Here is a 15088-nt window from a genome sequence, read left to right on the forward strand (position 1 = left end):
GGAAAACCATTTGTGTATGTTTGACAAAGATTCATTTTCTTTTATGTGGGAAGATTTGAAACAAAGCTTAACTCTGCTTCAGCCCAGCCTCCAGAGACATAGTGCATTTGATGTTGTTGGTTGTGCTTACTTGCAGTACTTATTGATGTCCCGGGGGTGGGGTGAGACTTCACACGTGCTAAGCAAGCATTCAACCTCTCAGCTAAGTCATCCAGGAATTAACGTCTGTCTAATGCAAAGTGACACTAAGTTCCAAGGCAGGATTTAGTTGCTTTCCTGTCTCAGAGTTTCAAGAGGCTGAGATGATGGGACAGACATATGTCTACCTTGTGTGCATTTAAGAACTATACTTTCTCACCTGGATGATGGTGATGGATACCTCCAATCTCCCAGCACTTGGGAAGCAGAGGCAGGAGAGTCTCTGAATTAGAAGCCAGCCTGGTCTACAGAGTGAGTTCCAGAATTGCCAAGGCTACACAGAGAAACTCTGTCTCCAAAAACATAATAATAATAATAATAATAATAATAATAATAATAATAATAATAATAATATATGCATACATACACACTGTCTCTTGGGTTTCTGAATTTGACTGCAGAAACATTGAGACAGTGGGTTGACTGCATAAGATATTTTAGATAAGGCGATAGTTTTGTTTTGGTTTACTATTTTACATAGGGTATTTGTCGTCTAAGCTGCCCTTTAACTCAGAATTCCCATTTACCTTCCAAGTACTACTGTTACAAGTATGGGCCCTGTCTTTGTTATTTCTCTGTTACTGTGATAAAATACAATGTCTGTAAGCAAGTTAAGGAAAAAAGGTTTATGCTGGTTTAGGATTCCAAAGAGATAGAATCCACAATGATTAGGGAAGCATGAGAGCGGGAGCGGGAAAGGACAGCACACTACATCCCAACAGCAGAAGCCCCACCTCTAACCTCAGTGATGTGCTTCCTCCAGCAAGGATCTACCTCCTAAGGATTCCATATACAATGTGTTCAAATGCATGCACCTATGGGAAAAGTTCTCATCTAAACTAACACAGTTGGCCCCTGGGCCCCTTAGGCTCCTGACCATCTCATCATACAAAATGCATTTAGCCCAACTTCAGAAGTCCCTATAGTGTTTAACAGTCTCAACACTATACAAAAGTTCCAGATCTCTTCTGAGACTCAAGCCAATCTCTTACCTATCCCCCTGTAAAATCAAGAAAAGTTACATACTTCCAACATACAATGGCGTGAAATATGTACACTCCCCCTGCCACTCAAAAAAAGGAAGGATGGGGGTAGAGCAAGTAGAGATTGAACCAAAAGCAATACCCAACCCCAATGTGGCAAACATCAAGTCCTGTCATTCCATGTTCATCACTTATGGCTTCTGTTGCAAAGCTCTTCCGTGGCGTTGCTTCCTCCAGTTTTGCTGCCAATAACACAGGTTTTCACTTGGAATGGTTCCAGTGTCTGTAAGGAGCTCTTCTTGACAGATGTCTCACAGACCTGGCATGGTCACATCTCGTAGTCCCTGCTACAACCCAGGCTTCACTCTTAGTTGCCTCTCGGGACCTGCTAAGTACCACATGGATGACATTGACAAGTTCAGCTGCTGTGTAACAGGGGCCACATTTCATGTGCACATAGGAAGAACACACAGAGAGAACAGAAATTGGGATCGAGGCTATAAATTATCAAAACCCCACCCTCAGTAGCATACTTCCTCCAGAAAGAGTCTACCTCTTAAGAGTCTGAGATCCTTCAAAACACTACCAACAGCTGGAGACCAAGTGTTCAAATACATGTGCCTATGGGGAAACACTCCTCACTCAAATCACAACAGGCCCCAAGCCCAGAACAACATTACATAAAGCCACAAACTACGGGGAATATTTTCAGAGTATGTAGGATCATGATGGCTGGGGAGATGGCTCAGTGGCTATAGTGATTATTACACACGCCAGAAAGCTTAAGTCTCCATCCTCAGAACATACTTGGCTCTCATAGGCTCATGTGTTTAAACACTTAGTCTTAAATTGATGACATTGTCTGAGAAGGATGAGGAAGTGGGCCTTGTTGGAGAAGGGGCAGTCTTTGAGGTGACAAAGGACACATGCTGTTCCTGGTATGCTCTTCCTTGTGGATCAAGATGTTAGCTATCAGCTGCCACCTGTTATCCCTATGCCATTGCCATGGACTCTGACACTCTGAAACTGTAAGTCTCAAGTTCCTTTGTCATAGTGTCTCATTCCATCAAGAGAAAACTAACTAAGGCACCTACATACAAATTCAGATGCAACAACACATGTGTCTATAATCCCAGCACTCCTGCAGAGAGATGGGATATGGAGACAGAATGATCCAGACACTCATGGGTGAGCTAGCTCCGTACATATAGCAGTGAGCAAGAGGAGACCATGTCTCAAAGTGTAGAGCAAGAACCAACACACAAAGACTCACACAGACACACACACACTCACACATTCATACATACACACACACATGCATACACACACTCAGAGAGAGCAGCTTATCCTAATTTGTATGTTTCTATAACAATATTATGCATAAATTAAATGACCTGAATCATCTATTTGGTGCAACTATTCCACACTTACTCAGAAATCTGGAAATGGAAGGCTGGAAATAGAATATCAAAATTTTGAGGCATGTGAAAGCTTATATTTGCATAAAAGAATTGCAATAAAGGCTACATTGAGTCATTCCAGCATTCCACTCCTTACTTGAGTAACCTGTGAATTGAAAACAAAGGTCCTTTCGATCTGACTTGATATGCTTCTGGCTTCATCAGAAGTGATTAAAGAAACTCAAAGGTATTATTTTTCACAGAATAGAAAGATTTCCAAGAAAAATTATTTTGCTGAAATTGCTGCTGCAAAATCACATTTTAGTTAAGAATGTATGTGTTCTCTTTTGTGTTCATTATGGTTTCCCCAAAAGTCTATCTTAGGTAGTATAAGTTTAATAGTGATATTTCTATATGGTATTGGCTTAATAACCCTTTCTACATGTACTGACATACTACTGTTATATGAATTTGAAGAAGTGAAAATACCTTCAAATTTTAAAATGTCTGTGAGGATTTCCATTTAAAGAGACATCTTGAGATGAATTTTAGACCTCTGTCTAATATGCTTGAAAACATTAGCTAATATTTTGCTCGTTATAACAGATAGCAGTTTTTGGACTTCTATTCAGTCCAATCTGTTTGTATGTGTGTTTCTAAGTTAGAGTCTACCAGCTGTTTGGCACGTGTCAGAAAACCCTGAGTTTAAAATGGATATGAAAACGTGGAAAGGTCTTTAATTTTAAATTTCCTACTTGGCATATATGCAGATAAAGTGCCATGTTTGCTGGAAGTAATTCACCTATCACTTTATATTTTAACATTTGCTCTGTTTCTTTGGTGATTATTAATATTTTCATTTCTGTATTCAATTTCATCTCAATAAGGAAAAATGATTGTCACAATTTGGGGAGATTGCCATTATGAAAGGTTTTCTTATTATTGCTGTCACACACACTTGCATGCAAACACACATGCACATATACATGCACACTCACAGAGGCAATGCCTAATGTGTTAGTGAATAGTTGTCTTTTTTGTAATTACCAATAAAAGAGTAATGATTTCTCAGGCCAGACACAGGAATACAACAACCATCCTTTTAAACGCAAATAAATTTAATTTATGCCCTATGAATTTATTTTGATTACTTTTAATTTTTAACTAAACTTCTACTAAGACAATGAGAATGCACAGGAACTGTGAAGAAAATCACCCTGTGATTTCTTTATAGGCTCTTCGATGATTGAGGAAGCCTCAGTAATATGCATGGCCTGTGGCAGGCATGGCTGTGATGAATATAATGGGGAACTAGTGGTGGACCTGAGCGAATGCTAACAAAGACATAATGTGTCCAGAAAGGCCAAGGGAACAAAACCTTTGCTTACAGCTTAGGGAGGTACAGAAGCATTTGCACAACTCATTCCTAGGACTAAAGATACAGTCTAGAAAAATAAACAAACCCTGTATGAGAAGTCCTTGTCAGCTTAGTAATGTGGACACCGAGGTTTAGTTAGGTTTGCCATAGACCATATCAACCTTAAAGGGTGACACAGGGAGAGGATTTTAAAGCCCTGCCTAAGAAAATGGTAAGACTTGCAGCTTCTCCTCGGCTCTCATGATCTAGAAGGGAAGCCGATTTCCCCTCGGGAGTCCTCTGAGGGTCCTGCTTATAGAGAGGTCCCTTTGGTAAGATGTATTTCCTGGGTTGGTTAATAAGATGGGTGAGTGTGTATATATTTAAATAACTTTACTATGAATTTTAATAGTGCTTTGCAAAGAATAAAAATACATCCATGCTATACTTTCGAACAATAGCTGTGTATGGATGGAGGTCTTCCTTTTTCTTAGTCTTCCAAAGGGCCAGCTCTAACAGTCCGGATGAGATAGGCTGATTTTATGACTTTGGGATCATGGATTTTGCCATATGGAGGCAGAGTTGTTCTGAAAATAGATATCGGTGTACTTCTAACAGGCTCCTGAGTTGTTTTCTGACCAGGATTATGGGTCCGGCTGGGGAAGAACGTGCCATGTGGCTCACCTGATTTAGAGAAGCAGTTAACTGTTTAATGAGAAGGTCGCTGGGGTTCTTTCCCCATGATGCTGTGCCTACAAGAAGTTGGTTAGTGAGGTAGAACCTGAGTCTACTGGGAAAAGAAATCAATGTTGCCTGAGTACCACCTTTGCGCGATACAGGACATCCTGTGAAATTTTCTGCCCCTGGCCTTTTGCTGTTTTTTATATCCCTTATAACTCTTATGTTGTCCACTCCCTTATCAAGCAGTCTTCAAATTCCTACCTGACTGAGTGTTTCCTAAATGTGGAGATTACTTGTAGGTGCCATTTGTTTGTTTGCTTGCTTGTTTGTTTGTTTGCTTGCTTGTTTTTTGTTTCTAGGAGTTTTTTGTTGGGGATGGGGGTATTGTTAAAGGTGTGACCTTACTCTCTTGCCCAGGATGGTTTGAAAGTCACACACAGCTCAGACTGATAATAAACTCATGGCTATATCCAGACCTCAGTTTTCTATATACTAGGATTATAACCATGAACCATCATACCTGGCTCCAAACACAGAGATCCTTAACACAACATTTTGAGAATCCCACCAGCTAATTCTACTCGGTTGTCCCATTATTATCTCAGTCTCCACATACAGTCCCTGGAAAACAAGTCCCTTTCCTGCCTTCTGTATTCCACTTAGCTGTTGGGACACACACGCATACACACACACACACACACACACACACACACACACACACACACACACACACACACACACACCACAGGCATTGCAATAGGAGCCAGCACATCTCAGGAATCTTTTCTGTGTCTTTAAGATTTTCTCACAATTCCTGGTTACTATGATAAACAATAGGACCTATTTGAATCATAAGAACAGTATTTATCAGTTTGTACCTTGTGGGTGGGGCCTGACACCCAGTGCTGCTCAGTTGCTCATCCTAAGGCAGAGCCATCCTGTCCCTGAGCTTTCTCTCTGAATAGCATCAAATACTGCCTGTAAAAACTAAGTCCTTCAGGGAAAGATGCGGGCTGAAACCCCAGTTTTCTATATCATGTTATAGCTTAAAGCAAGGCTCAGACTGATCTTAACACCTGCCTGAACTCCTCAGTGATGAAGTTACTGCTCCCCTGTGCTCATTCCTGTATCCAACCTCTCTCTGCTCAGTCCTGGCACTCAGCCAGACCAGAGGAATATGAAGCTACCAGCTTCTGATGAACACCCTTGATGGACATGAAGCTGAAGCTACGAGCTGCCTTCTCGAGTCTGTGTTGTTATCGCCAGTTGGCCTTTTTTTTTCCTGTGCCCTCCTTCCCTTTCATTTGACAGCAGTTCTTCATTATCTATCAGAGTCTCAAGATCACAGGAACTCAAAAACACCCATGTGTTTTCCTTATGGATAAAATGTATGCCGATCTTAGACACATGGCATAATCTTTGGCTTCCCAGACTGGAAAGCGTTTATGCTTTCCAACTGTACAAGGAAGAGTTCTTACATCAGAAGGAAAAGCATTTCCATAACAAAAAAATATCAAACAACTTAATTACAAGGTAAGTTGTTTACTAAATTGTTAGCATTATGGCAGAGCTGGAAGTGTCTAATGCTAGTTTCTAGAGACAGGTCAGGCTGCTCCTGAGATAAAAGGCCTGTGACAAATCTTGGAGCCAAGCTGCAGGGACACATGTTAGGCATTTGGGGTTACTTCACCAGAGAAAGCCCTGCACTCACCAAAAAGACTGAGGAGTGGAACATGATTGAGAATGTGAACCCCTGGGGAAGAAAAAGGTGTGTGTGTGTGTGTGTGTGTGTGTGTGTATGCATGTATCCATGTGTTATGTGTGTAGGTGTGCATGTGTTTGTGCACCTGTGTGTGTATATCTGTGTATGCGCATTTGTGTGGATATATGTATATGTGTGCATCTGTATGTTACATGTGTGTGTTTGTGCATCTGTGTGCATTTATGCATGTGATTTTTTGTATATGTGTTTGTGTGCATGTGTGTCTGTGTGTGTGCATTTGTGTGTAGAACTGTGTATATGTGCAGCTGGGTGCTAGTTGTGTGGGTTTACATCTGTGTGTCCATGTGTGGGAGGGCAACTGTGTGTCTCTGTGTGTGTCTGTGTATGGGCATGTGTGTGAGTGTGTGAATGTGTATACATTTGTGTGAGTGTATGTGTGTATCTGTTTTTATGCATTGTGTGTGTGTGTGTGTGTGTGTGTGTGTGTGTGTGTGTGTGTGTGTGTGTGTGTGTGTGTATTGAACAAAGCAAGCAATAGTGACTTGGATGCTTTCCTGAAGCAGGAATGAGAACAAGGACAGAGGCCAATATGTCTATGAAGGCCCAGAACACACAGCCAAGGACAGGTGGGGCTAGAGAGGCAGAAACAGACAAAGCCAAATGCACTGGCAGTCAGTGAATGGTGTCCAAAGGAGTGCTCAGTGGGCCAGCACACTGAGAACAACTTGAGGAAACCCAAAAGTGCCAGAGAATCAGAGCTTGAAAGAACTCAAGAGTTTTCCCAAAGAGACTCAATTGAGACTCAAGACAGAGACATCTACCGAGTGAGGAGGAAACTAAGTTGTGAACATTCTAGAGATGTCTAGAAAAGAGGAGCAATGGGAAAATAGTCAAACTTGGTGCCATTAAGTTAGACAAAGAGCTAAGGGGGTAACTGTTTTCTATGTCAACAATGAAGTGATTTTATTTTTAAATTCACAAATAGATAAGGGCTGTTGAAGCAGGGTTTACAGTTGTGTGTCTCTAATACAGAAGCTAGGCAGCGAGATTCATTTAGTTTTCTGACAAATTTAAAAAAAAAACAATCTTTCTCTCACTCTTCTTCTCCTTCCTCCTCTCATAAACTATTTAGAAATATCTCTGACCTTCACAGCCTTCCTCCACAGTTACTGTCTGTGCTGAAATCCCCCTCTACCCTGTTTTACAACACATCTCAAGCTGCCTTTTCATTTTTTCTATTAAGGTAATTTTTAATAACTAGATAAGTTGGATATCAAATGCATAAATATATTGCATTTAGAAAACAGCAAAAGAAAATAATTGATATGTACTAACTTACACTGTCCCTCAAGAATGCATGTGCCATGCCTATCTCTCTTAATTTGAATAATTTTAAGTTATTTTCCTGACCCTGTATTTTTCATAGAAGTGCCTGGAAAAGAGTGAAGAGGGGCGAGTTTTTCCTTCTCTTTCTCGTACTGTGTATCTAGAGAGTTCCACCATCTGAATATTTTATGATCAGCCTGCCGCTGACTCACAAACACATAATTCATCATCAACCGATGAATAACATCAAAGCTGAATGAGCTATGTGTCAATTTTAATGTCACAAATTATACTTTCCTTTGTTTCTTTCAGGGCAGGTGATCAAGCTTGCTACCCTGTAAGACAGGTGGGTCTCTACAGTCCTTCAATGGACAGGTACCACTGTGTGCTCCAAATCCCTTAGTCAGAATCTCTTCATGTGGAGATTCTCTAAGTCCTCCATATTCTTGTCAAAATTCATTCTGACACACACATATCTATATAATGTAAATATATTCATATATAAAATAAGTATATATGACAAGGAAAATTATCTCCTGGTTCCACAAAATGAAAATATATTTCATAACCATGAGCAGCCCTAGAATAAAACAATATGCATTCTCTTAACTGTGATCTCGGCCATAGAATCATTCATAGTCTGAGTCCACCTCCTCTAGCAGGGAGTTATTCCTGCTCGGAATGTGACCTCTGCCTTCCTGGGTTCAACTCTAGTTCTCCTATATGGAAAAGTAAGATTAAATCTAAAACAATTCAGAGAAAGCTAAAATGACGTTTAGGCTAGAATTATGCTTAAAAAATCTCAACTCTTATTCTTAAGCAGTAAGTGTTACATTCATAAAAGTACTCTGTCAATTAAAAACAAAAAACCTAAAGGTGATAAATACAAACTATCCATTATTCCAGACACTGAACAGAAAGGCTAAATGATCATAAATCCATCACCTGAAAAATATTTCATATTTTCTTATTTTGATTGAGAACATGAGTCTACTTTAAATGCTAATAGTCTGTTATCTTGAAGGAAATCATCCTGGGGAACATGTGAGTGACCTTGATTTAAATGAGCAAACACACTTGACTTTTGCATGGGAGTCAGGCCTCAGCTCACTATCTCTGCTGAACACCTGTAGCACTAATGCACTGCAGCTGATTGTACCAGCAACTGAGCATCCTCTGATTCTGGCTCCATCCTCTCAGCTACAAATATTAATCCCAGCTCACATGCTCATCTGAGGAAATGTACAGACCAAAGGATGACTGACTGCATTTCTTACCTCCTACCTAAACCTGTTGGTCTCATTAGGGTAGACACCATAAAACTCCTACCTGGCGGGCTGACAAAGGCAATCAACATTGAAATCAACAATTTACAGTCCCGTTAGTCACGCTTATATCTTCCGGAAAGATGGCAAGTCAAAACATTCTGAAACAAAACTTTAATTTTCTCTTATTATTAATTGAAATGCCTCTCCTTAATGGTGAAAGAACAGCCATCATTCATCAGCTAGAAGGCTGAGTGTCGATTACCAAGTGCTGATGGGGTGCAGGAAAGTGCCCTTCTACTGCAGAGCGACTGACTGCAAAGCTTTCCACAATTCCGGGCTCTGATAAGCGGCCACCAAATTATCTTCCCAACTACAGTTGTGTCATCCAATGCAATTAACACCTCATAAGTATTAAGGCATTTCTAGAGGTAATAAATTAGTCACGGCTACGTACCTCGCAACAGTCTTCAGTTAAGAGTTTATATGCTCACTGCAGGTTGCAGAAAATGGTAAATTCAGACAAATTCTTTGGAGCAATACAATTACAGAGATAATTTTATATTTGCCTTGGTAATGCTGATTACACAAGCCCTCATAGGGAGGAGGGTAATACATTGAAAAGGTTCCATGTCGTGGCCACGTGGTTTGTTCCCAGATTGAGACAAAGTCACTAAGTCACCCTTTTATTGTTTTTCTTCTCACTTTCATTCTTACCCAGGAACTTTTTTCCAGTATCAAAACAATCAATCATAATCACTTTAATGTAAAAATTAAGCACTAAAACAAATGCTAAGTGCATTTAAAATTCAACAGCTAACTTATACATGTAAAATTTTACCTGTTTGAAAATACCTGGCCCACATTCTTTGCCCTAAAATCAAAATGCAAACAGTAGCAGTTTATCTATCAGTAGGAATGAATAGATAAAATAACTTTAAAGAAAAGTAAAAAAAAAAAAATACCAAGAAATAGACTTTATGCTTCACACACCCACCTTAAAGAAAGTTCTATTTCCTAACAAATGTCTGCCTGTGTCCTTTTCCCTCTCCTATAGACACATACATGACATAAGACCAGGACAATAATTTCTCCCATCAGATCTTCCAAAGGACCTGGAGAACCTCTGCGGTTCAGATGGGAGCAGTTACTGGGTACTTGACATTGCCATTAACCATCAGCTGGAGTTCTAGTTGGGGGAAAAGTTTTCAATACAGTGTGCACATGAGTAAATATTTCAAAACTTAACTGAAGTAACTCAGATTTCTCTGAGAAATTTGTTTTTTAATATGTGATATGGTTTTGGGGGGGGTTGTTTGCTTGTTGTATTCTTCTCTTGTCGGGAAAGTAGGCACCAGTGTTAAGTGCTGCATAAATAGCTAATTGGGTGGATTGCTCAGAAGACTACATAAACCATTTCTCAGGTAGGAACCTCAGAGACAAGCTACAAAGTAATGTGGGCCAAAAGTTTAATTACCCTCCACGATGCATATAAAGTTAATACTTCCTAATGAATTCCAGATGGGCAGCTTTCAGCTCTCACATTGAGCTACCAATCAAGCCGTGATCACAAAATCTATTAGAAGGTTGCGGCTACTCTCATCCATTTCCTCATACTCTCATACTACAGTTAAGAAAGTAAACTGCAAGGGGCAGAGGTAGCAAAAGTCTTGCTAAAGACTCTACAGTGACATTCTAGATAACATGATATTTCAACCAGGTAAATTCTGAGTAGATTACAGAAAAGGGACAGTGTGTTCTCCCAAAGACCCTGCAGACACTGTGTACTTGTTTATAGGGATGGTGCTTGATGAATTAGAACACATTTATAGCAGAGCATTGTGTCCTAGACTTCATGCCGATTTTAATTTCTGTAGCAAGACTAGCCGAAAAGAAGAAAACACCTCTCCTGCACTGTGACAATTTTATTCTATTAAGTTTCAGAATATTCTCTCCATTGTTTTAGTGATGTTGGGACTAAGTCAATGGAGTTCTAATGAAGTTTCCACTGGCTGAAAATTGTTCTTACAATCTGCAGACTTAGATAAAATTTCCTAAAGGGTTTCTCCCATGATTTATCATGACCTGAAATGAACTGGAGTTGAGGTAAAAGGTGGTGTGTACATTGTTTCTTTTATCTTGAATTATTAAGTCTTCCACATGGTGTGATAGTAAATGCACCTGGGTCTGACGGCAGAATGACAGCAATTGCATAAAAATATCATACCAAGAAAAAATTTATATAAAATTTCTATAACTTTTACAGTGGTGGCACTTTGTCTGATGCATTAATTCATTTAAAAGATAGCCAAGAAATGAAATTTAATTTTTTGTGCATGTTTTGTATTTTGAGACAATGTCTTACTCTTGTAGCACAGGCTATTTCCTAATTCCTTATGATCCTCCTGCCTCTACTTCACCCGTGCACCACTGTGCCTGACTCAATACTACTTCTAAAAAAAAAAATCACCTTTCACCTGCAGTGAGTTTAGAAAGGGACTTGGGGTAGCAAGCTCAGTGGTGGAGTTCAGCCCATTGGACTGATGACACTTTCCAATGAAGCAGTTACCATTTTCTATAGCAATGATAAGTCAGAGACTAATTGGGTACACTGATCCTAATCCCACTTAGACATGATCCCTTAGCAGTAACTGGTATTTTACAAAGAAAAACTACAAATGTTAAAATGATTTTTTTTTGCATAGTCTAGGTAAGATGTCTATACTAGTGGCAAATTATTGGCCAATTTATGAAAGAAAACATGCTCTGGCTATGTTTGAGAGCTGTTACTTTGCACAGTGATTATATACCGCACTGCTTGGGTAACTATGCATACAGAGATACATATTACAGAAATGAAGATACAATAGTAAGCTAGGTGGGCCATCATTCATTCACAAAGTGGAGACCTTGGTAAACAGAAAATGCAGGTGACACGATACATGCAGTAGAGTACTGCTGGAAGAAAGGGGAAGATGTAGAATAGTCTCCCAAAAGAGAGACTGTCAATGCTGAATCCCGAACAGTGCATAAAAGTTCATCAGAAAAAAAAAAAAAAAAAACAGTGGGAAGAGGCTCCAGCTCCAGCATGGTCATACTGATACAGGACCTCAGCCAAGAGTGTGACATAATGACGCAACGGTTTGGCTGACATTGAAACTCTGAGGTAGAATGTGGTAGGAATGGGACAGCAGGGCAAGCATCTGCTATCCCCATGGGCATTATCCTATGAGTTTTAACATATTTGAAATAAGGGAGTATTACACTCAGATTAATTTCCACAGAGATCCTTCTGGATGTGAACAAAATAAAATCAATTTGAACGTAGTCTGCATAGACTCAGAGAAAATAATATGTCATTGTCAAATAAAATACTGGCAAAGGGGATGTAGGGAAACGAATAGACTGATGGAAGCATCACCAGCGACATTGCTGTCTATGGGGTTGAAGGAGAAACTTAGAATTGAAAATGTGCCAACCATCCAGCTTGAACAACTGGAAGCATAATGGTGCCAAGCTTTGAAACAAGAGACAAAAGTTGGCTGACATGGATAAAGATACACAAACTATCACACTTTAATTTTGAATTGCCTGAAGAATTAACAGGAGGAGACTCCTGAAGGTTCTTGGGTCTGTAGCTTTAGTAACTCATGCATCCTAACCTTCGACTGTAACAATTCATTCTAGCGTTAGTAGTTGGGGAATCGTTTAGAGATGGTACCTGTTATGGCCTTGGTTGTCACCTTAGAAAAATCAGAAATTAGATGGAAATCAGCTCTGATTGTGTCTGTGGACATGTTCACAGACAGGATCAACTCAACAGGGAAAACCAACCCTCAAATTGGGTAATAACTTCCAACACCTGACTCTGGCAGAAAGAGATTCAAGAAAATGACATATATCCATCTTCTTGGTGCCTTTTTGGTCAAGTGTGTCTATGTCTTCGGCTTCCACCCTCTACTGTATCAGGCTCCAACTTTGATGGTTTTCCTAATGTGGACCCAATACCAGAAAACCTCCAATAAATTTGCAGACTTTCAGAACCTGATTTGGACTGCTAGATATCCAACTTCATGGACTAATGGTCACTGAATTCTCAGCCTCTCTGTGTACAGTGTTGAATTATCAAGTTCCAATTGTATAAACCAATATACTAACACCCCTGTTGTAATACACACACAATACATGGGCAAAACAATAATCTTTTAAATTTACTCTAAAAGAACATTTTATAGTCTCATATTATTCAAGATTTGGAGTTTTAAATAGTAACTGCAACATTTTATAAAATTAAAGTTTCACCTTGTATATAAGTCTTTAAAGCCTTCATTTGTCAATTAAAAAATCAACCAAAAATCTCATTTATTCTTGTTATGTGTGAAAGTTGATATTCTTTATAAATTCTCATCCCCGAATAAAAGGACGTCCTGTAAAATTGAGTTTCCCTAACTTCTATAAATATAATCTACTATCTACTAGGACATTGAATTTGGAGGTGAAGAGAGAGATGTCAAGATCTTCAGTTAGCCTACCTGCTTCTCTGTCTGGAGTGGTACTTTCAAGACTTCTTAATCTTCATGGAATTTTGCTGAGAGCTGGATAATAACAGAAATTGGATGAGTATGTTTTGCTTAAAAAAATCACAACTCAAGCAATTTATAAGAATTCTGAACGCATCAAAAAAAGGAACCTAGGCATCATATAACACCTAGGCAACAAGTTTCACAGATAATGGTCACAAACTTTTAAACTGTCTGCTTCTTCTCCCTCCAGAGGTCTGTTCTCCCTTCACGGGAGCAGCTGAGACTCAGCCCTCACCACAAAGTGAGTAATGGTTGATGAAGTCAATCATTGCTGATTGATTCTTCTGTCCAGGGACGGGTCTACATGGCCACATGAAAACAATAATGTCTATTAACTAGAACACTGCAGGGGCTTCAAGAAGATGCTTCCTTGTAATGAATAGGAATTGTATAGTAAAAGAAATCATCTCTTATTCCAGGGGATCTTGATAAAAGGTAAAAGATGCTAAGACATCTGCTCTGCTGTCACCATTTATGGTCATGTAGTAAACACAGCAAGCAAGAATGCTAGGGAAGGAACACACAAACACACAAACACACACACACACACACACACAGAGAGAGAGAGAGAGAGAGAGAGAGAGAGAGAGAGAGAGAGAGAGAGAGAGAGAGAAGGAACTCTGAAGGGGCAGTTCCTGATGAAACCTGTATAGGTCAGAATTTTCTGCTATTATCCCTACAGTATTCTAATATAAATGCCCTTTAATTAATACATGATCTAACAGGGTCTCTAGGAACTCTAACAGCTAAAAGAATCTTTCAGAATTGTAGGAAGCATATATCTAGTAACCTGAGCGGCCTATCTTGGAACCATAGCCACCATTTCTAAAGTTAGTACTGCGTACTAATGTTAACTTGGCTTTGCTTAATTAAAAACTTGTTTTATGTTCCTGATTCATTGCCTTAGATTTACCCCTCTCATTGTAGTCTTACAGGATTTATAGATTAATACGAGATGAACATAGTTATCATGCATAAAAACAAAGACATGACATAAGCTGTCATATAATAATTTCTGATCATATTACATATTATTAGCTTTGGCCATGTAGTAGTTTTATCACACAAGATAATGGTATAATAACTTTAACATGTAAAAAGAAATGTTATTAGTTCCCCCATACTCTTAAGGTCCACTTTTTAGTCTCTTAATCTATTATTGGAGTCTAAAAGATCAACATTCATTTCTTGTATGGTGTGTGGCACATGAATTGATGTATAAAGAGTGTTGCCAATATTTGATGGCATTTTTAATAAAATAAAATTTTCCAATAGTTATAATTTCAAAAACAAAATGTATTATATGAAAGGAGTGGAATATGATGTAAAGTTGTCTTTTTGTTTGTTTGCTTGCTTGCTTGCTTTTCAAGACTGGGTTCCCTGTGTATAGCTCTGGCTGTCATGGAGCTCACTATGTGAAGCTGGCCTCAAACTCAGAGATCCACTTACCCCTGCTGTAGGTTTAATAAGTAGGTGGAGAATGAATGTATTGTGTATTATAGGAAATATAGCCAAACTATAGTGAAAGTTTATGCAAGTCAGGAACCAAAGGCCTGGGGGGCAGGGGTTGAT

Source organism: Mus musculus, chromosome 1, assembly GCF_000001635.26.
Source record: "Mus musculus strain C57BL/6J chromosome 1, GRCm38.p6 C57BL/6J".
Lineage (NCBI taxonomy): Eukaryota > Metazoa > Chordata > Mammalia > Rodentia > Muridae > Mus > Mus musculus.